The sequence below is a fragment of the Psammomys obesus genome, unplaced genomic scaffold (assembly GCF_907164565.1).
Source record: "Psammomys obesus unplaced genomic scaffold, mPsaObe1.curated_primary_1811, whole genome shotgun sequence".
Taxonomy (NCBI): Eukaryota; Metazoa; Chordata; class Mammalia; order Rodentia; family Muridae; genus Psammomys; species Psammomys obesus.
The window spans coordinates 6,876,944-6,897,517 of NW_026585626.1; the positions used below are offsets into that span (position 1 = coordinate 6,876,944).

At 51.7% G+C, this 20,574-nt stretch overlaps 1 long non-coding RNA gene across 2 annotated transcripts; it reads left to right on the plus strand.

Moving 5' to 3' along the window:
- Window positions 1–1,270: 1,270 nt before the first annotated feature.
- On the plus strand, window positions 1,271–20,257 carry LOC129681582 (uncharacterized). Of its 2 annotated transcripts, none has more exons than XR_008720857.1 (4): window positions 1,271–1,470; window positions 3,616–3,710; window positions 18,975–19,080; window positions 20,166–20,257. It is a non-coding gene; the product is annotated as an uncharacterized LOC129681582 (long non-coding RNA). The 2 variants fall into 2 exon arrangements; XR_008720859.1 differs by having other exon boundaries at window positions 1,271–1,390.
- The last annotated feature ends 317 nt before the right edge of the window (window positions 20,258–20,574 follow it).

Consider the following 20,574-nt stretch of genomic DNA (forward strand, 5'->3'; position numbering starts at 1 on the left):
GTTGGGGGGGGATGACCTGCTGGAGGGGCCCAGGGCAGGGAAGCCCACCGGGGACCACCCGGGGGAGCCGGGGGCCCGCGTTCCGCCCCCGCCCGAGGCCCTGACAGCCCGAGGGGCGAGCGCCGAGGGCACGGCGGCGGCCGGGGCGGCTCTCGGAGGCCCCTCTCTGACAATCTTCCCTTTGTTTGTTTTCTTAAATCTGGGAGGCCCGAATTCCTGCCGGATTCCGTAGGTTTCGCTCAGGAAGGAGGCGCCCCCCACCCCCCCTCACGCCGGGCCGGGGCTGCGCCGGGGGAATGGCAGGTTCTTCCCGGACGAAGGAGGAGCGCAGAGCCCCGAGGCCCAGGCAGGCCGAATCCCGGGCGCCCTGCCCGCGCGTGCCACCACGTAGCCCCAGCCGAGGGCAGGGAACGTGTGTGTGTGTGTGCGCGAGCTCACACACACACACACACACACACACACACACACACACACACACACGAGCGGTACTCCATCCCAGCCAGATTCATCCCACACCCATCCACCTCTCTCTCTCTCTCTCTACTCTCTCTCTCTCATTTTGGACTCCAAACTTGAGCCTCATTAATTTGCAAAAAAAATTTCCCCCAATAAAAGGCAAACATGGAAAGAAAAACAAACTATTAGAAAACAGAGGAGGGCGGAAATGTTATTTAAAAGGTTACCAGACCACATCATTTTCCAGTGATATTATATACTCTCAGCAGTATCCAAAATATATATGGGATCGGGGCCAAGAATGAAAAAAAAAAAAAAAAAAAAACAACCCATAAAACCCCCCTCGCTTAGACACAACATCTGGACGGGAGAGCGAACAAACCCTCCATTTATCACACTTAATCCTCCGTAGAAGCGTTCGACGGTTGACTTCTGTTTTGCTAATTTAGCTGCTTTCAAGCGCCCGCCCAGTCCAGACTGGGAATTCGGTGTCACTGGAGGAAGGCCCGGCCCTGCCCTGCCCCCGACCGCGTCGGCTCCCTCCCGCGGCAGGGCCTTGGCAGGGCGGGGGTGGGTGGGAGGGAGCCTTTAAAGAAGGACCACGTTTTAGGAATTCTCTTCACTACCGCCCACTCGGGTCAATGAAAACCTTCGCCTCTGCCCTCGTTCCGTCCCGTCCCTCAGCACCCCGACACCCACGGCCTTGCGGGCCACGCCCCCTCTCCTGCGCAGGCTCAGTGGTGTGATGGCCAGGCAGCCTGTCTTAAAAGCCGGCCTGGTCAGTCCATCCCTCGTCCAAGCATTTGCCAGCCACGGGCCTGGCAGCAGTGACCCTTGGGCCAGCTGGGAGAGGGCAGCGGGGAGGAGGGGGTCGCGTGTCTGGAGGTCGGAGCCTCTGTTCCCTGGAAGCGAATGAGAAGCGGGAGATCTTGAGGTGACTGCCCTGGGCCCCGCAGCCGGGTGTGGAGACAATAGGAACTTGTGAGAGTGCCAGCCGGGAGAGAGTCAATCCGTGTGAGTGTATCATTTGGGGATTAGTCAGTGAATCCCTTGGGACCCTGGCCCAGTGGGGCTGGTGCCACGGATAGGGCTGGCCTCCAGCAAGGACCCCCTTCCTTCCTCAGGAACCTTCCCCAAAGCCTCCTGGGTCTTCCTTTCCTGCCCTCTTCCACCTCTCACCTCTACAAGGACTCTGGAGCTCAAGACAGAGCCTTTTGGTGTGACCTTCCCCAGCTTCTGGGGGCATGGGGCACTGAGAGTGCCAGGCTGGGGTTCTGTTTTCCAGCACCTGCTGAGAGAGGAGGCAGAGGATGTGTGCCAACTCCGGTTGCCCACCCCAGCCTCTCTCCCAGTCCTGGCAGAGCGCTGGAGCACAGCCTGCACTGCTGGGCAGACTCCCATACACACCCAGAACAACAGGCCCTGCTGGTCGTGGTGGCTGGTGCCTTTAAGGTTGGTTTTTATTTTTAACTATTGGAGGTGGAGCAGGGTGCCGTGAACTGCGCCTGCCCCCCACGAGCAGCTCTAGTGGTATGACACCCCCTGTTGGCCTCTGGGGGTACCTGCACTCGTATGCGTGTATCCACATGAATATTCACATAATTAAAAATAAATCTTGAAGGTAGAGACAGAGATGGGGGGACTAGGTAAAAATATAAATTCCACAAAACCTCGCCTTGAAGTGACACCAGGTACGGTGCTGTGAATGCGGCCAGTAGGCCTTCCTCTGACATCCGGTCTTGAGCAAGCTTGGTGGATGTCCTACTAGCTCTTATATCTTTAGAAGACAAACAATGCTGGGTCCCTGAAGCCCCCATTTTACAGCTCAACAAAAAAACTAAAAAATGTCTTCTGGCCCAGAGCCACTGTTCCGTGATGATAGACTTGCTGGGCGTCCTTGGCCAAGATGGGCTCCCCTCTGGGCCTTGAACCCTGCAGTTTCTGGGCTCTCATCTACCTCTCCCTACTACTGCCCCTGGATCCCTGCTCAAACCCCTCATCTCTCCTTGGGGTTTTCTGTTCTTCCCTGATTCACCTGTCTGTGACTTTTCTCTGGGAGGGCCCCTTCTTTCTTTCCCCGCCCCCGTCTCCCTCTTTCTCACCATCTCCAGGGAGGGAGAGTGTGTGGACAGGCAGCACCCTGAACCCCCACACACAGCAGCTTGTCTACAATCACAGCCCTGGCCTGAGGAGCTGGCCCTCTCCATCTGCTTTCTTAGAGGAGGGCCTGTCTCCGAAGGCTTTACTCGAGGCCCCGGCCTTTGACCTTTGACCTCTGACCTCTGGAAGAGTGAGAGAATGGCATCCCAGCTGGACCAAGAGAGTGCCTTATATGGCTTTTTGGTCCCAAGAGAGCAGTGGGCTCTGTCTTCTCACGCTTCCCATCCCAGGCTCAGACAAGTGGACAAGAGGACAAGGGGGCAAGAAAGGAGCCAGCTGACACTCTGCCACCCTCCTCCGTCACAAGGCCACCTGCACTTCAGAAGCTTCCAGAACCCCTTCCTAGAGGCCCAGGTGCCTAGAGGTTGTTTCTGTTACCAATGTCAGCCATGTCTGGAGAATCCACTGGGAGTCTTGTTGGAGGAGAGAGTCTGGTGTTGAAGCAAAGCCTGGGGGTGTCCTCAAGGAAATGCCCAGATACCACGCCTGGGGCTCCTGGGCAGAGTGTTTGGCAGTGCCCGGGCGTAGGCCTGGTTGGAGTGGCACCTGAGATGAGGCCGGCTCCTGGGGGCGGTGGGAGGGGGGCAGGTAAACGGGATGCTGGGCACTGGGTGTGGTGAGGTGGGGGAGGGGCACAGGGCCACAATAGGCCTTTGTGCTCAAGGAGTCACCTTCACTCCTGGAGGCTGGGTTTCCCCCCCTCACCCTCATCTCCGGCTGGGCTGTGCAAATATCAAGACATATGGAAGGTACAGTCATAAACAAAGGTGACAGTCATCTGGGTTTGGACCCTTCTGCTCTGAAACAGACCACAGCAGACTGAGGCTCTGGGCTGGGGGCTAACTGGTTCAGCCAGGAGGGGACGAAAGAGAGGGAGGGAGCATCAGGCTATCAGGCTTCTGGTGTGTGTTTGATGAGGCTCTTACCAGGGAGATCACGAGCTCTTGGCCTCAGTCCAGCCACCAGCCAGCTATGTCTGTCCTATCCTTCTGTGTACAGCTCTGCACAATGGGGAGAGAGTGGCCCTTCTCCTCCGAGCTCATGGTGTGTGCGGAGCAGAGGCAGAGTTTTGCCTGCTATCCGGGTGCCCACAGGTAAGCTGACGTCTCTTTTGCTATTATTTACTTATAAGACCTTTCTGCCTGAGGGGTCTCTGACCCCGGGTCAGAGGTGAACAAAATTGATGTCTGCTCGTGAGGAATGAAAGAGAGACGCCAGAACAGGACTTCCATCCTGGACACCTCGTATTCCTTTATTTGCTCAGTCCTTTTTACATTTTTCTTTTCTTTTCTTTTTTTAAGACAGGGTTTCACACCAGGCATGGTGGTGCACGCCTTTAGTCCTAGCACTTTGGATGTAAAGGCAGGCAGATCACTGAGTTTGAGGCCAGTATGGTCTACAGATGGAGAGCTTCAGGACAGCCAGGGCTATGCAGAGAAACCCTATCTTGAAGGGGGTGGGAGGAGAAAGACAGGGCTTCACTGTGTAATCCTAGCTAGCTGAGAACTTGCTATGTAGACCAGGCTGACCTCAAATTCACAGACCTCTCTGCCTTCTGAGCATTGGTCATTCTGTCATTTTTATCCCTTAGGCTTGGCATTTTGAGGCTTTTGCCTCCAACAATAAGCAAGATCTGGTGGCAGTATAGACCATGACATCAACACGGCCCTCTGCCACGATTGGGCCAGCGACACTGTCATAGCTCTCCATGGCAGCATAGGCCAAGGACATCAGCATGGCCTCAGGCAGCAGGGTAGACCATGAACATCCAAATAGCCTTTGGGGGTAACTCAGGTCACGGACGTCAACACAGATGCACAGACCATGGTCATCTGTGTGGCTTTCAGTCAAACACTTTATTTTTAAATTTTTTTTATTATTTATCTGTATGTGAGAGTATGTGCATGTGTGGGTACAGGCATGCAGAGGCCAGATATGTAGGATTTCCCTGGAGCTGGAGTTACAGGCAGTTATAAGGTGCCTCATGTGGGTGCTGGGAACCAAACTCAGAGAGAAGTGTGCACCCTTACCCACTGAGCCATCTTGCCAACCCCGATTTCAAGCACTCTTAAGTGCATTTAGTCTTGTAAGCTTTTCTGTTTCTCGGAGGAAGAGACTGAAGATCAGAGAAGGTAAATACATTGTCTGAAGTCACACAGCTGGTGACAGTGCCGGCTGGGAGTCTGACAGCAGCCTAGGCCCCCGGAGCACAGCATACGCAGCGTGGGCTCGGGGGGAAGGGGGGCAGAATACCCAGGGCACAGCATATACAGTGTAGGCTCTCGGGGCACAGTATACACAATTTTTCAGTCTCTTAGAGAAGAGGGCCAGGGGCCAGGCCTAGTGATATGCGCCTGTAATCACAGCTATTCAGAAACATGAACCTGGAAGAACCAAAGTTCGAGGCCTGCCTGAGCAATTTAATGAGTCCTTGTCTCAAAGTAAAGAGTAAAAAGAGAGCTGGGGCTCTCGCTCAGTGGTAGAGTGCTAACTTAGCGTGTGTGAGGCCCTAGCTCTTATCCTAGTACTTGGAGGCTGTGGCAAGAGGGCAATGGAGACTTGGAGGCCATCTGGGGCTAGGTAGTAGGTTCCAGGCTGGCCTCTTCTCAAACCACACAATCATTTGTGTTCTCTCTCTCTCTCTCTCCCCTTCTCCCTTTCCTTTCTTCTCTCTCTCCCTCTCCCTGTCCCTCTGAGGCAGAAAGCAGAGTCTGCCCCTTGTGGATCAGGGAGGGCTGGTTAGGTCCTCAGTCTTCCTATCTATCTGCCTGAGGTCCTTTCCAGCCCAAAGCTCAGTGACAGAGGGAAGCTGACATCTACCCCACTCTAACCTCCTGGACCCCAAAGCCTGTTGATTTCCTGATCCCTCCTTTGTCTGCCGTGTTCCCGGAGCCAGGTGATACAATGTAGGAATGGAGTGATCATGGAAGGGTACCTCACAGGAGAAGGAAGGCGATTATGAATAGTAATGATGCCAGGATGGATTCAAACAAGTGCTTGCCTGTATATGTGTGTGTGCACACACATGTGCCATGGCATGCATATGGCAACCAGAAGACAACTCGTGGGAATCAGTTCTCTTCATCCACTAAGTAGGTGCTGGGAATAGAACCCAGGTCACCAGGCTTCAGCAAGCATCTTTACACTCAGAACCATCTCACTGGCCTTCGTTTTGTTTCTGTCCCACTGAACTTGAGTCTGCCCTCAGCTGCAGAGAAAGGAGGCCAGAACTTCTCCGATCCACTGGGCAGGGGTGGTGGGGAGCAAAGCCAAGCTCATGTCTCAAGGAAAGGGAGTTTACCAGACCCGAATCCCCAGATCCACAGACTCTCCTGTTGGTGTCCACGTCCTAAGCAAGGCAGATAGTGCTGATTGGCTGGGCCTGATTCATGGCCCCACCCTGAGGTGGGAGGATCTGAGGAGTCTGGATTGCCGGCCACACTGAATGCGGCCCTGGAGGGGAAGGCAGCCATTCTGTAAAGGAAAAAGTTACAGGCGTCGAAACTAGACAGGGACCCTGGGAATTCTCAACCAACACCACACACAGGAGGCAGAGAGGCAAGAGGAGGGACCGTACAGCCCCGAACACACTGCGCATTCATTTGTTACACTTTATTTTTATTTGTGTGTGTGTGCAGTGCCCGCTGGGGACAGAAGAGGGCATCAGAGTTCTGGAACTGGAGTTACAGAGGGTTAGTTCTGAGTGGCTGTGTGGTGCTGAGAACCGAACCCTGAAGAAGCAGCAGCAAGGTCCTTTAACCTCTGAGCCATTTCAGACTTCAGACTTGCTATGTGGCTGAGGATGACCTTGAACTCTTGGTCTTCCTGTCTCTGTCTTCCAGGAACTGGGCTTATAGGAATATACCACCATGCCCAGCCTTACCTTTTATCTGAGATTTGGGGAGGAACACTTTTTAATGATATTTTGTTTTATATTTATTTGGGGATTTAAAATGTTTGCTTTTTACAACTTCCTTTTTGTGCTGGGTGGTAGTGGTGGTGCATGTCTTTAGTCCCAGCCCTTTGAAGGCAGAGGTAGGCAGATCTCTGACTTCAAGGCCAGCCTGGTCCAAGGAGAGAGTTCCAGGACAGCCAGGGCAGTTACACAGAGAAACCCTGTCTCAGAAAAACAAAACAAAACAAAAACAAATAAACAACAACAACAAAATATTAAAATTAATAAAATAAAACAAAACCTTTTCTTTACATGGTATTTTAAAAACATCTTTAATTTATGAAATATCTGACTGTTTTATTAGAAAAGTCAAGGTTCATAGGCTTCTAAGATAAAATATAGGACACAGTGCTGGCAGGATGGCTCAGGGGTTAGAAGTATCTGTTGCACTTACAGAGGACCCAGTTCCCACATAGTGGCTCACAGCCATTGGCAGCTCCGGTTCCAGGTGACCCAGCATCCCTTCACTGCTGAATGATCCTGTGTGCACATGCTGCACAGAAACTCATATAAGCACATACACATACAATTGATTAATTAATTAAAGATAGACGATGCAGAGGTTGGGAATAGCTCAGTGGTAGAGTACTGCACAAACATTCAGATATACACACACAAACACATAATTCAGATTTAGCTGGGTACAGCTGTGGCTGTAATGTAGTACTGAGAAGTTTCAGGCAGGAGGAGCATAACTTTGAAGCCGCCTAGGCTGCCTGGTAAGAAAGACCCTGTCTCAAAACTAAAACAAAGTCAGGTATGATGGTGTATGCCTTTAAATCTCAACCCTCAGGAAAGAGAGGCAGGTGGAACTCTGTGAGTTCAAGGCCGGCCTAAATTTCATGCTTCAGGACAGTCAGGGCTGGTTAAAGAGTGAAATCCTGCCTTTGAAATATATAGAAATGGGCTAGCAATGGCTCAGTGGGTAAAGGTTCTTAGCCCTCAAGCCCGACACTTCTTGACCCCTGGAACCCACATAAAGGTGGATGATTCCACAAAGTTGTCTTCTCACTTCCACACATGTACCAAGGCACATGTGTGTGCTCTCTCTTTCTCTCTGCCTCTCATACACATCAACACATTTTTCAGTAAAATAAATAGAATGAGTGAATTAATAAGCCGGCATCAGGGATAGGATCAGAACCTTTTCGTTCATCCATTTACCCACGCAACCCTTAAAATGGCTCTTACTTGTAGCACCTGCACCTTACTCCCATTTCAGAGAAGAGAAACTGAGGCTCATAGGACTAGAAAATTTACCGACGTAAATGCGCAGTCAACTTTGATAGCCTTCAACCAGGGGGACAAGCCTCCCACTTTCCATCTTCCATTCTACGGGAGAGAAGAGGGCTGGGGTACAGAGAGGCCCCCAGAAATAAAGCCAGGATGGGGGTCTCCTAGAGAGAGAGAAAGCCTTGATTTTCAAAATAGGAGAGAGGGGTTGGGGGAGGAGGGAAAGGAGGCTTTGGGGGCTGAAGGTCACGGGGAAGTTCAAGGGCCGTGGGGTTTGGGAGCCCGGGGTTGGTGGTCAAGTACTGTGGGAGGCGCCTGGGAAGGAGGGGCAGGAGTCAGGGTTTTCAAGTTGTTTCTAAGCTGGGGTGGGGGTGTTTAATATTAATAGTAATGACTGTGGCGGGAAGATAATAGGCCTTAGTCAGATTAGAAGGGGTGAGCGCTTATCTGCGGCTGCTGAGGACAAGTCTTTCACCTGCTCCTTTAATATCCCCCTGCTTTCATTCCCCCGCCCACCCCCTCCCACCAGCCTAGAACAAAAGCGGTATTATAGGCCTGGGGTGTTTTCAGGCGGCAGCCCCCGAGCCCTCCCCCTCCTTCTCTGCCCTCCCCACCCCCCCTCCCCAGTGTGAATGAAGCTTTTTCCTCCCGCAGGAGATTAGCTCCGTTTGACAAGGCAGTGAACTTTGGGAGGGGTAAGTGGGCCTCCCCAGAGAGCAGCCATGATGAACTGAGCGAACGCTGCCAGGAAGAGACCCTGAGAGAACTGTACAGACAGACATGTGAAGTCAGGGGGAGACAGATAGACCGATACAGCAAGTGCTGCAAAGTGGACCCTGAAAAACACACACACACACACACACACACACACACACACACACACACCCCAGAATGTTTGGAAGTGAGAGGAGAAGAAAGATACAGGGAGATACAGACATCCACAAAGCAGAGACAGAAAACAAAACAAAACAAAACAAAACAAACAAAAACCAAAACCCGCACACACCCCCTGCCACTGAACAGAGAGGAGGAGAGACTCAAGAGAACCATAGGTGGCAGGAGTGCAGGACCCAAGGGAGCAGAAGACAGCTGAGGTAACACAACAAGCAGGAGACAAAAGAAAGAGACAGGCAAAATGGTACAGGTGCTCCTGGGCCCGTCCTTGACCTCCCAGGGTCTGGCTCTGTTGACTCTGGTCCTGGTCCTCATAGAATCAAGCTTCAGGACGGGAGACAGCACGGCTTTGACGTCTGGGGTGTAATGAGGCCTAGGTCTCCGGGAGATGGGGGTGAGGAGCCAAAGCCAGGCCGGGAAACTGACCTAGAGAAAGTCAGAAGAGAAAATGCCCTGGGGAATGGCGTGTTCCTTAGAGAAGTGGCCTCCACTGGGGAAACTGCCCAAGGGGCGTGCACACAGGTGTATTGGTGACATGCATGGGCCTGGGCTCTACAAAAGGTCCTTTGAAGAGTTATACATAGAGGGGACCTTGTGGGATGTGGAGGTAGCTCGCTTGGTTGACTGACTGCCCAGCACACAGCAGGCCTTGGGCTCTGTCCCCAGCGCTGCATAGAACTGGGCGGGTTTGTGTTCCTGACCCCGGCCCCTGTGAGGCCCCACAGACTCCCATATCTGAAGTCTTAGTTCTCAGCGGGTGGTGCTCCTTTTGAAGGTTCGAGGAGGCGTGGCCTGGCTGGAAGGGAGCATGTTCCCGGGATTGGGGAGTCAGGAAGCCTGGGCCCTTTTCGGCTTGTTCTGTCTGCCTAGCGCTCAGTGAGCTCTCAGCGCCCTGCCGCAGCCACCGCGCCTTGCTGCCAAACTGCCTTACCATGTTGGGGTCTCATCCCTCTGGAACTAGAAGCCAAACCCACCCTTCCTAATACAAGTTACTTTAGTTATGGTGTTGCCACAGCAACTGAAAAGTAACTAACACAAAAGATCGTAAGTTCAAGGTCATCCTTGGCAACATACAGCCTCTGAGGCCAGAGTGGGGTATAGAGACATGTCCCAAAGTGCAACAAATAACAACAGCAACAGACTCATTACTGTTTGTGGCTGGATGTGGAGAAATCCCAGCTTCCGCTCCCTACCGCGTGACTTCAGATAGGGGACCTACTACATCTCCCCACGCTTTTCCATCAGGATAAGGTACTTGGGGCCATCGGGAAATACAAAAGAGCTATTTATAGTTTGAGGACATGTCCCTAAGTGTTTTCTTACATACAGTTTTACTTCCCAGCACCCTTCCGTTCATAGGCTATTCGACACATGCTTGGCTATAGTTGGACGCACAGTTGGGGCTCACCCACCGGTGTCTCTTGCACAGAGACCTAACCCTTGTCTGTAAGCCAGGCAGATGCCCAACCTTTTTGGGGGAGAGCTCATTTTTAGGTCCCCTTGAGACCATGTGTGTCTCTGGTAGACCTCAGCTGAGGCTCTGGTGGCCTGGTACGTTTCCCCCCCAAGCTCTCCAGGAGGAAAGCCTCCTTTGCCAGTCTCCATGCTCTCAGTAACCCCTCCATTGTGAACTTCAAGTTACTGATGTGGTGTTTGCTAGTGTGGGAGTTAGAAAATGATGCCTACCTCAGGCCTGGCAAGCTCAATCACACAAATGGGCTCCCTTAGTGAGATCAGCTATGAACCTCCTTTTTACCTTGGAATTGCCAAGGCAGGTTATGGAGAGAAGGCAGGCTCTTGCTAGCAGTGTAGGGCAGCGGAAGTGAAGATTCAAAGATGTGGAAGCAGGCATGGAGGCTCACATCTTGCTGTCCTCACCCTTGAGGGATAGATGTAGGAGGATTAGAAGAAGTTCAGGGCCAGCCTGCACTATATGAGACCCTAATCTCAAAATCTCAAGGCAAGAAATCCAAGCATCAACAAAAGAAGCTAAGAAAACAGGAGAGAGACCCCAGGAAGCAGAGGCAAGAAAGCTCACGTGTTTTCGGCCAGCCTGGTCTAGATGGCGAGTTCCAGGCAATCATGGCTACCAAGAGGCTATCTTAAAGGGGGGAAGGGAGCAGCCATGGGCAAAGGTGCTCGCGGCACAGGTCTGACGACTTACCTCCATCCTTGGAACCTACATAAAGTTGGAATACTAGAATCGATTCCACAAAGTTCTTTTCCGATTTCCACATGTGAGCCTCAGCAAGCACGGTCACCCACCTCCTGCCAATAATAACAAAGAATCCCCCCCCCCCTTTATTTTTGAGACAGCGTCTCACATGGAACTCTGGCAGGACTGGAAGTCGCTACATAGACCAGGCTGGCCTTAAAGACATCCTCCGCCTGCCTCTGCCTCCTGACTTAGAAGTGTGTACCGCTCTTCAGCAATAAATGCGATGATGCAGGAACACCCTTGCTCTGGAGGACGGGACATGAAGCTGGGGGCAGGGGATTCCATCGGAGGGGACTGATTTTTAAAAGAGGTATTTTATTTGAGGACTGGGTGTGGCTGTGGGAGAACAAGGGAAGTCAAACATGGTTTTTAGCATCTCAGCCCGGGTAGCTGGAAGCCTGGACTTCATTCCCGAGCGCAGTCGGAGGACTGTAGGAGGAACAGGCCTAGGAGTGGACAGGGTTGGTTACCAGTTCCATTGAGTGCTGCTCGGGACTGTGGCCATTGAGCAATCGGTAAGGTGGGCCTGTGTATGTCTAAAATGGTGCCCCGTGAGTTGGCACTGACTGTAGTTTTGATTGCGAAGACTGGAGAAGTGGTTCTGGGTAGAGCGCTCGGTGGTTCTGTGTGTAGACTGCTCACTTAGTGTGTACAGACCGCTGGATCTGATTCCCGGCACTACGCAAACAAGGCATGACAGCGTGTGCCCGTGGCTTCAGCACTGAAGAAGTGGAGGCAGGAGGATCCAAAGGCTATCCTCAGCTACAAAGTGAGTTTGAAGTTAGCCTAGGACACATGAGATTTCCCTTCTCCCCCAAACCAAACCAGACCAGACCAAACCAGACCAGACCAGACCAGACCAAACCAAACCAAACCAAACCAAACCAAACACCATCACAACAAACTGTTGCTCTAAGTGACTTATCCTGGTGGCTAAGGTTGTGGTCCTCTACTTCCTTTAAGCGTCTTTCCGGGTCCAGGCCCTGCCCTGTTACTAATGCCCATGACTCTCGGCCTTTCTGCTTGTACCCAGCGGGCTGCTGACAGGGCATAAGCTGAGGAGGGACCACTCAGTGGGAGCACCCGTGACAGGAAGTGTGGGGAAGCAGGGAGTATGAGGGTGTGCTGCAGTCTACCAGGAGAGCCAGGAGAGCGCGCACCCATCAGGTCCAGCCCACCTGCCCATGATGGATGACATCTGTCTCCTGCTTTATTAAACTCACTCCAAGCTTCAGCCCTGGATTTGCAAACAGCTTAATAAGCATTTGGAAGGGATGGGGAGGCAGAGGCCTGGATTTCAAGGGGGTTACCAAGACCCAGACAGGAAGCAGCTTTTGCCCTGAGTGAGCTCCAGAAGGGAGTCAGGTGTCCTGACTGGTGAGTGGTGGGGGAGGGAGGATTTGGTTTCACAGAGGCACTGTGGCTCATGCTACCCTTCCAACTGCCCCCTTCACGTCTCGTGTGTGTGTGTGTGTGTGTGTGTGTGTGTGTGTGTGTGTGTGTGTGTGCGCGTGCGCGCGCAAGCGCGCGCACGTGACATTCATGTGGAGGTCGGACAGAGGTCCATGTCAGGTGTCTATCTCAATCAGTTTCCAGCTTATTTTTTTAGGAGGGGTCTTTCACTGAACCTGAAACTTCAATTAGGCAGGCTGAGCAGTCATCTCCCAGAATCCACCTGTCTCCATTTCCTCGGCACTGAGATTGTTGTTATCGGAAGCGGCCAGTTTTTTGCCCGGGATTTGGGCATCCAAACTGGTTCTTGCAGCGGTCAGTTTACCAACTAAGAAAGAAAGAAAAGCCAGAGTTTTTAATCAGATTCCTTCTAAGACTTCTCAGCGTCTTATGTAGCCTAGGCTGGCCTTGAACTTTATATGTAGCCAAGGCTAGATTTACGCTCCCAATCCTCCTGCCTCAGCTTTCCAAGTACTGGTGTTACTAGTGTGTGACGCCAAATCTGAGTATTTCAAAGAGGTTGGCACCTTTTGGGGTCAGGAGCTTGCTCTCTCTGTGAGGTTTATGCCACATAATCACCAAGACTAACTAGAGTTTGATCTCCAGCACTTGACTAAAAAGCCAAGCATGGCAGTGCGCTCCAGGCAGACACAGTGGGATTCCTGGGCCCCCCTGGCCAGTCAGTCTAGAGGAACCAAACCAGTAAACTCTTGACCCTAGGGAAAGACCCTGTCTCAAAAAGCCAAGGTGGAGGGGTCCAGTGAGATGGCTCAGCGTTAGGTAAAGACGCTGGCTGTACAAGCCTGGTGACCTGAGTCCCATTCTCAGGACCCAAGTAAAGACGGAAGGAGAGAACTGACTCTGCAAAGATGTTCTCTGACCTCCGTGGATGTGTCCTGCCACCATCACGCACACACAGACATATTAAAAATATAAAAATAAGCTGGGCCTGGCTGCGCATGCCTTTAATCCCAGCACTTGTGAGGCAGAGGCAGGCAGATCGCTGTGAGTCCAGGACCGCCGAGGCTACACCGAGAAACCCTGTCTCAAAAAACAACAGACAAACTATATATATATACACACACACACACACAATAAACCAACAAGGTGAAAGAACATCTGAGATTGAACCCCTACCCCACACACGTATGCACACAAGATTTTAGTCCCTTTATAGCTTAGTGTGGTTTGCGGCCTCACACTGGCTGGGCTCACTCAGTTCCTAGTCCCACCACTCTCTGGATGGGCCAGGTAGATCTTGCTCTCTTTCGCTCCATCTGTTAAATGGGAATATTTGCTTTCTCTACCTCATAACGTGGCTCTGATGAGTACCTGAGAGACGGAGTTCACCACGCGCAAGTGGCTTAGGAAGTCCCAAACATTCCATTCGTGTTAGCTGGTTCGTGATCACCCAGGGCAGAACAGACCTGAAGAATTCTAGGATGTTATAATTGGCCTTTTGTGTTTTACCAAACACACATAGTTATGAATAACGCTAGTGGCAAACACTCTTCCCGAAGGAAATAAAATGGCCAACAAGAAGCTAAAGGCGGGGCTCATTCTCAACATACTGGATCAGTCCAGAAAGTCTGTCAGCTTCCTCCAGATCGTGCCATGGGGGGGGGGGTTTCTGGTCCTCTGCTCCCATCCTCATCTCCCCCACCCCCGGCCTCAACAGCTCTGTTCCTGGTCCTCCCTCCTGTGTCCCCCGAGTCTGGTCTGCTGATCCTGGCCTAGGCTGGGGTTCTTTTTGCCCAGCTGCAGGAGCCAGGGCGGGAGCCCCAGCTCAGGGCTGAGCCGGGACGGGGGCCAGCTCTACATCTGGCATCCATTACCAACGGTGGCTGCCGAGTAGACTCCTCTGCCTGCCACTCACCTATCTGCTGGGGTGACAGAGGAGATGTGGAAAAGGTTTTCACAGCTGGAATAAATTGAGGGGAAGTGGAGGGGGAGGGCCCAAAAGAGACAAAAAACAACATTGAACTCAAGACCGAAAGAGAAGACAGTATTTGAGGCGGTAATGAAGAAAATATGTGTGTGTTCGGGCACCCGGGCTTTCGTGTGCATGTGTGTCTGGGGAAGGTGTGAGTGTGTGCCTGTGTTTGTGAGTCAGTGTGCCCTGAAAAGTATGATTGCAAGTAGATTTGCTTACGTGTCTGTGTAGGGCACATAGGAGCATGTGCACCTGTGTGTTTGTGTGTGTGCAGGAAGTATAAGCCTGTGTCCAGGATAGGTGTGCGTGTGTTTGTGTGTGTGCAGGAAGTGTATGTATGTGTCTGGGAAAAGTGTAGTCTGTGTGTGAGTGTGTGTGTGTGTGTGTGTGTGTGTGTGTGAGTGTGTGAGTGTAGACAAATCCGTCATGGCCCTTTATTTCCTGTTGTATGTGTTTTATTTGGGAGTTCTGCCTGCACCAACTGAGGCCCAGGCAGAAGGCCCCTTTCTGGTCTTCTAGGACAGGCCATACATGAGGAACGGGAAAGGGCTGAAGAAAGAGAACAGGGAAGGAAGGGAGACGCCAGGCCTGATGGCGCACACCTTTCAGTCCAGTATCTGTAGCAGCGGCAGACGGGTTTCTGAGTTTGAGGCCAGCCTGGTCTACAATAGTGAGTTCCAGGCCAGCAGGGCTAAGTAGTAAAATGGTCTCAAAAAAAAAAAAAAAAAAAAAAGGGGGGGGGGGGGGGGGGAGGGGGGAAAGGGGGTGAGTGAGAAAGAAAAAGAAAGACAGCAATAGAGAATGCTGGACCCCAGAGCAGAAAAGGTAGTGTGCTCCAGAGCCTGGCAGGAGCTCCTTTGGCCCACCACCTGGTGCCTGCTCCCTCCCTCCTCTGTCTCCTTCAGAGCCACACCTCAGAAGCCAGGCAGCAGAAATCCCCCTCCTCCTCCATCTGCTCCCCATTGACACGACAGAGCTTTCAATTGCCTGCTCATTAGTCACCGAGATCCCCCGGCCCCTCCCCCCTGCTCCTCCGCTTCCCCCGAGCCAGGGTACAAGGGTCCCAGCCTCCCACCAGGCCCTTGTCTGCAGCAAACTGTTCTGTCATAACCTCATCAGACACAGAGGGGCTGGGAGTGGAGCCGGCCTCTGAGGCCTCTGAGGCGCTTTGGAGGGGCCCCTGGCTGTGAGCAGCCCGCTTGAGGTGGTGGCTGCCCCCTCATAATATTAGCCCCGTAGAGTTCATAAAAGCCCCCTCCAGTGTTACAGGGTTGGAGAGACTATTAAGTTTTAAGGCTTTGGACCTCCTGGGAGGAGGCACCGTGTCATAGGTGTGTCAGTCAGATGACGGGGGCTGAGGAGGACTTCGAAGGCCACCAGGGCGGGGATGGGGCTAGGACCAGCTCAGGGCCCAGCTCTCTCTCTTAGTGACCTGGTTAGGAGGTCTCAGATCTTACAAGTCCATCAGGCTGACCTTCCTGAGAGTGAACGGGGTTTCTTGGGGTGAGGAAAGGAGCTGTTCCTGTGAAGCACGGGACAGAGGGCTTCTGTTGGCCTCTGGGCTTTTGTGTATGGATGTGTGTGTAGATGGGGTAAGCCAAGGCCAAGCCAAGAGCTTCCCCTCAGGTGCCATTCACCTTGTTGTTTGAGACAGGGATTGTCACTGTCCCCGAGCTGAAGACTCCACTAGCCCAGGCCAGGGGATCTGTCTGCACTTGCAGAAAGCCAGATTCGGGCCATCTGAGGAAGCACGGGGTAAAAGTGCTTGTCATGCAAACTTGATGACCTGTGCTTTATCTCTGGAACCCAGAGGGGAAGGAGAGAACAGATTCTAGAAAGTTGTCCTCTGATCTCTTGTCCCTGTGGGGCTGTAGCAACCCCCACCTCCAACCCCTGTTCCACAAAATTTCCTTTTTTTCTTTCTTTCTTTCTTTCTTTCTTTCTTTCTTTCTTTCTTTCTTTCTTTCTTTCTTTCTTTCTTTCTTTCTTTCTTTCTTTCTTTCTTTCTTTCCCTTCCTTCCTTCCTCCCTCCCTCCCTCTCTCTCTCTCTTCCTTCCTACCTTCCTTCCTTCCTCTCTTTTTAAGTCAGGCTTGCTGGTATGCACCTATAATCCCAGCACTCAGACACAGGAGGATCTTTGCTGTTTTCTAGTCATCCAAACTGGACAAATTGATGAGCTCCAGGTTCCAAGAGGGACCCTGTTTCAGTAAATAAGGTGGAAAGTGACAGAGGAGAGACCCAAAAATCAACTTCTGGCCTCTGTATGCACATGCCTGTGCGTATGTTCTCATGTGCATGCACATCCCCCTTCACACACACACACACACACACACACACACACACACACACACAGAAACAGAGCCGGAGAGATGGTTCTCTGGCTATTCTTAGCACGAAGTGCTCGCTCTCATGACCAGTCCTTCCGGGCTTTCTTCTCTGAATACCCAGTGCCATCCTCACTGGCTGTGTGGAAAGAGCTGGGGAATAGTCACTCCACCACACTTAGCACACGGGTACCCAGTATGGAGGGCTCTTTGCCTCTCAGTTACTGCTATGATTGTCATTTTGTCACCATCGCCTTCATGGACTTTTAGCCAGTTCAAGAAGGCTATCTCCCGGGAGAGAGGCCACCCAAAGGAGTCCGTGCTACGGAGCGTTGCTCTGGAGGCAAGAGGAAGCCAAGGGATGCTGCCCCTGCATCTTTTTTCCTGTGACTTGGAGGCGACAGTGATAGCAGGGCCTCCCATTCATAGAGCGCTGTCTTTAGAATTCCAATTTAATTCGACAAATATTTGCCGTGTGCCAAGCAAGTGAGGAACCTTCAGATTGATTACTTTCTGCTAATAGGTAGACTGTCTCCCCCGGCCCCAGCCCCGCACCCCGTCTACCTACTTGCACACTAAGGCGAGCCCAGACACACACATACACATGTGCCCGCTGTAGGTGGCCTTTCCTGCCGCCGCAGCATTCAGAGATGCTTTGCTATTGACTCAGGGGAGTTCCCCCTGGACTCTGAGCCACTGAGCAGGCGCTGTCGCTGACCTCCGAAGCCACCTTGCAAGGTCCTTCCAGCAAGGGTGGTCCCACGGGTCACAGAAAGCAGGATTCTGACTGGTTATCACGAGGACGTGGGAGCCACTGGCTCCGCTCGGACTCTTCACTCTGCTTTGACATTCTGGGTCTCTGGTCGAGTGACAGAGTGACAACCTTTTGGTGCCTCTGAGTGGTTGTCTGTACAGGGGTGATGATGCCAGTCGCCTGTTAGGGTCACAGTCCTGAGCAAGGAGGACTGCAGGGTAGTCAGCTGTAAGCGCTGATTTCACGTGTAGGGCTGGTTCCCTCCATGAGCACCGCCGTGAGGGAGCCCACTGGGAACACGTGTCCCTTGGCGGCTCACTGTGAATCCTCGGGGCTAGTATTTGTCCACTGTTTAGCCACCCCTGAAATCCAGTAGCTTACCATCTTCACGTGATTGTGTTTAACAGACTAGGCCTCACCACGACCCCCCAAAATGCTTCCTTATCCCTTCCTGTGTTCAAGGTCCTGGAGAGAGGTTTATATGTAGGTGACAGGAGAGCTCTGAGGAAGGGGGGGGAGCCCTGGAGAGGGCCCTGTGTAGAAATGGAGGAAAAGATTCTGGGAAGGGGCCTGGGAGGAGAAGGTATGACTACAGGGGAAAGGGACCGGATTTTAGAGCTAAGACCAGTTTAGGACTGTGTCCCTAGTCCCTCAGTACCCTGGGGCACTTGACACCATTGCTGAAGTTTAACCAGAGGTCTAACACTCCACCTTCATCATCCACCCACCCATCCATCCATCCATTCATCCACCCATCCATCCATCCATTCATCCATCCATCCATCCATCCTTCTGTGGGATAGGGTCTCGAGTATCTCAGAGTTACTGCAAACTCCCAGGAAACCAGAAAAGATAATGTTGACCTTCTGAGTTTCCATGCCTCCCAGTTTGTGAGGCGCTGGGGCTCAGACTCAGGGCTGACTGAATGCTATACACGTGTTCTTCCAACGGAGGTAGATGTCCAGCCCTGCCCCCGTGTGTGTGTGTGTGTGTGTGTGTGTGTGTGTGTGCATGAGTGGGTAATAGCAGTCACTGCTCTTGCAGAGAACTGAGATTCAGTTTCCAGCACCCACATGGCAGCTCACATTCATCTGTAACTCCAGATCCAAATGTCTTCTTCTGGCCTCCACAGGCACCACACACGCGGCACATATACATATATATGTATATACACAGGCAAATACTAATGTGCATGAAATAAGCAAATCTAAATAATAATAATAATAATAATAACAACTTTGGAGGGTGTTTGGGAGTCAGCGTCTCTTTAAATAGCCTTGGCTGACCTTGAACTTGAGTTCCTCCTAGGTAAACATCCCAAATGTCTCTCGGTTAGACACACGCCACTGTGCTGGCGTCAAGGGTTATTTTCAGGCAGATGCTCAGAGAGGCCTGGTGGGGCTGCACCACAGAGCCTGTCTGTCCTAGTTAGGGTCATCTTTGCTGCAATGAAACATTGTGACCAAAGTAAGCTGGGCACGAAAGGATTCATTTGGCTTACAGTTCCATGTCATAGTCAGGAAAGGAAGACAGGACAAGGACTCATGTAGACCTGGCCGTCCTCAGACTCACAGACATCCACCTGCCTCCGCAGTTCTGGGGTTACAGACCTGAGCCACCACACATGACTCAACACGGAGCCAGCCACCTCTGCAGCCCCAGCCTTGAATGCTCCAACACTCTTGTCCTAAGCACTTCAGGTAAGGTTTGCTTAACACATCCAAGCACACACAAGCGTAAATCCGAGCGTGTGTTGTGTCTAGTTGATGCCCACGGAGTGCACCTGAATGAACAACATTCTGATGAAGAAACACAATTCGGGCTTAGATTTTTTTTTTGTTGTTTGAACCAGAATCTCATGTAGCTCAGATGGAGCGCAAGCTCTCTAACTAGCTGAGGTTGGCCTTGAACTCCTGACCCTCCTGCCTCCACCTTATGAATGCTGGAGTTTCAGGCATACCCCGTCACACTTGGCTCAAGAAACAGAATCTTGAGCAGCATCTTGGAATGTTGCGAGGCGCTCCGGTCAGTCACCATCCACCACCCAGCAAGGGAATCACTAGAAAGTGCTGTCTTCCGATATCATGCGTTTATCTTGCCTGCTTTTGAATTTCCCATATGGTTACAGTTGGCAAGCTGGCTTCCGTCACCCAAAGGCATCTTCGTGAAATTCTCTGATATTGTTACACAAAGAAGTAGCACTTCTTTAAGTGTTGATTCACCGACTATGTGTGTGTACACATGTGTGTGTGTGTGCGTGTGTGTGTTTGTGTGTATGTGGCCATACATCAGACACAGAATGCGTGTGGAGATCAGAGAACACATTTACATAAGAGGGTTACATTTTTCTGACTAACTAATATAACTGAAAATTTCTGTTTTAATGAATGTATTTTAATTGTACAAAATAGTGGGCTTTATCATGATCTTTAAAAATTTTAGATTATTTTCTTTTCACACGTATGAGTGTTTTTCCTGCATGTATGTATGTCCACCACTTACATGAAAGAAAGTTATGGATCTGAAGCGTGGTCCTCCGTAAAGGCAAAAGTGCTCTTAACCTCTGAATCCCATCTTTCCAGCCCTGAAGGATTTCCTTGATCCGATTGTTGAAGCAGGGAGACCCACCTTAAATGTGGGCGTTACCTTCTGGTGGCAGCCCAGATAAAAAGGCCTAGGAGGAGAAAGCTGTGCTTTTTGCCTGTTTGCCCTCACTGTTGCTGGCAGGTTCATCCACCCTGGTGCTGTGGCATGCCCTGGTGGCTATTAGATCCTACTTCTTTAGGATTCTAGCACAGCCTGAAGACCAGCAGCTCTCCAGAAATCCCCCAGCGCTTCGACTGATTGGAACCTCAGAAACAGCCAACCCTGTGGACTGAGCACTTGGCCTCTCCAGTGTGAGGTGATGGACAGCCACTGATGGACTGCCTGGATCACACCCTGTGAGACAACCTAATCCATCCTCTTTAGTGTTATGGAATCTTGCCTAACACACAGGCAAGCACTCTGCCTCTCTCTGAGCCACATTCCAGATCATTTAAATATTTTGCCCGTTTTTCTATTGGTTTTCTTTTTTCTTTCTTCTCCCTTTCCTCCTCCTCCTCCTCCTCCTCCTCCTCCTCCTCCTCCTCCTCCTCCTCCTCCTTCTTCTTGACAAGGTCTCACTTTGTAGCCCTGGCTGTCCTGGAACTCAC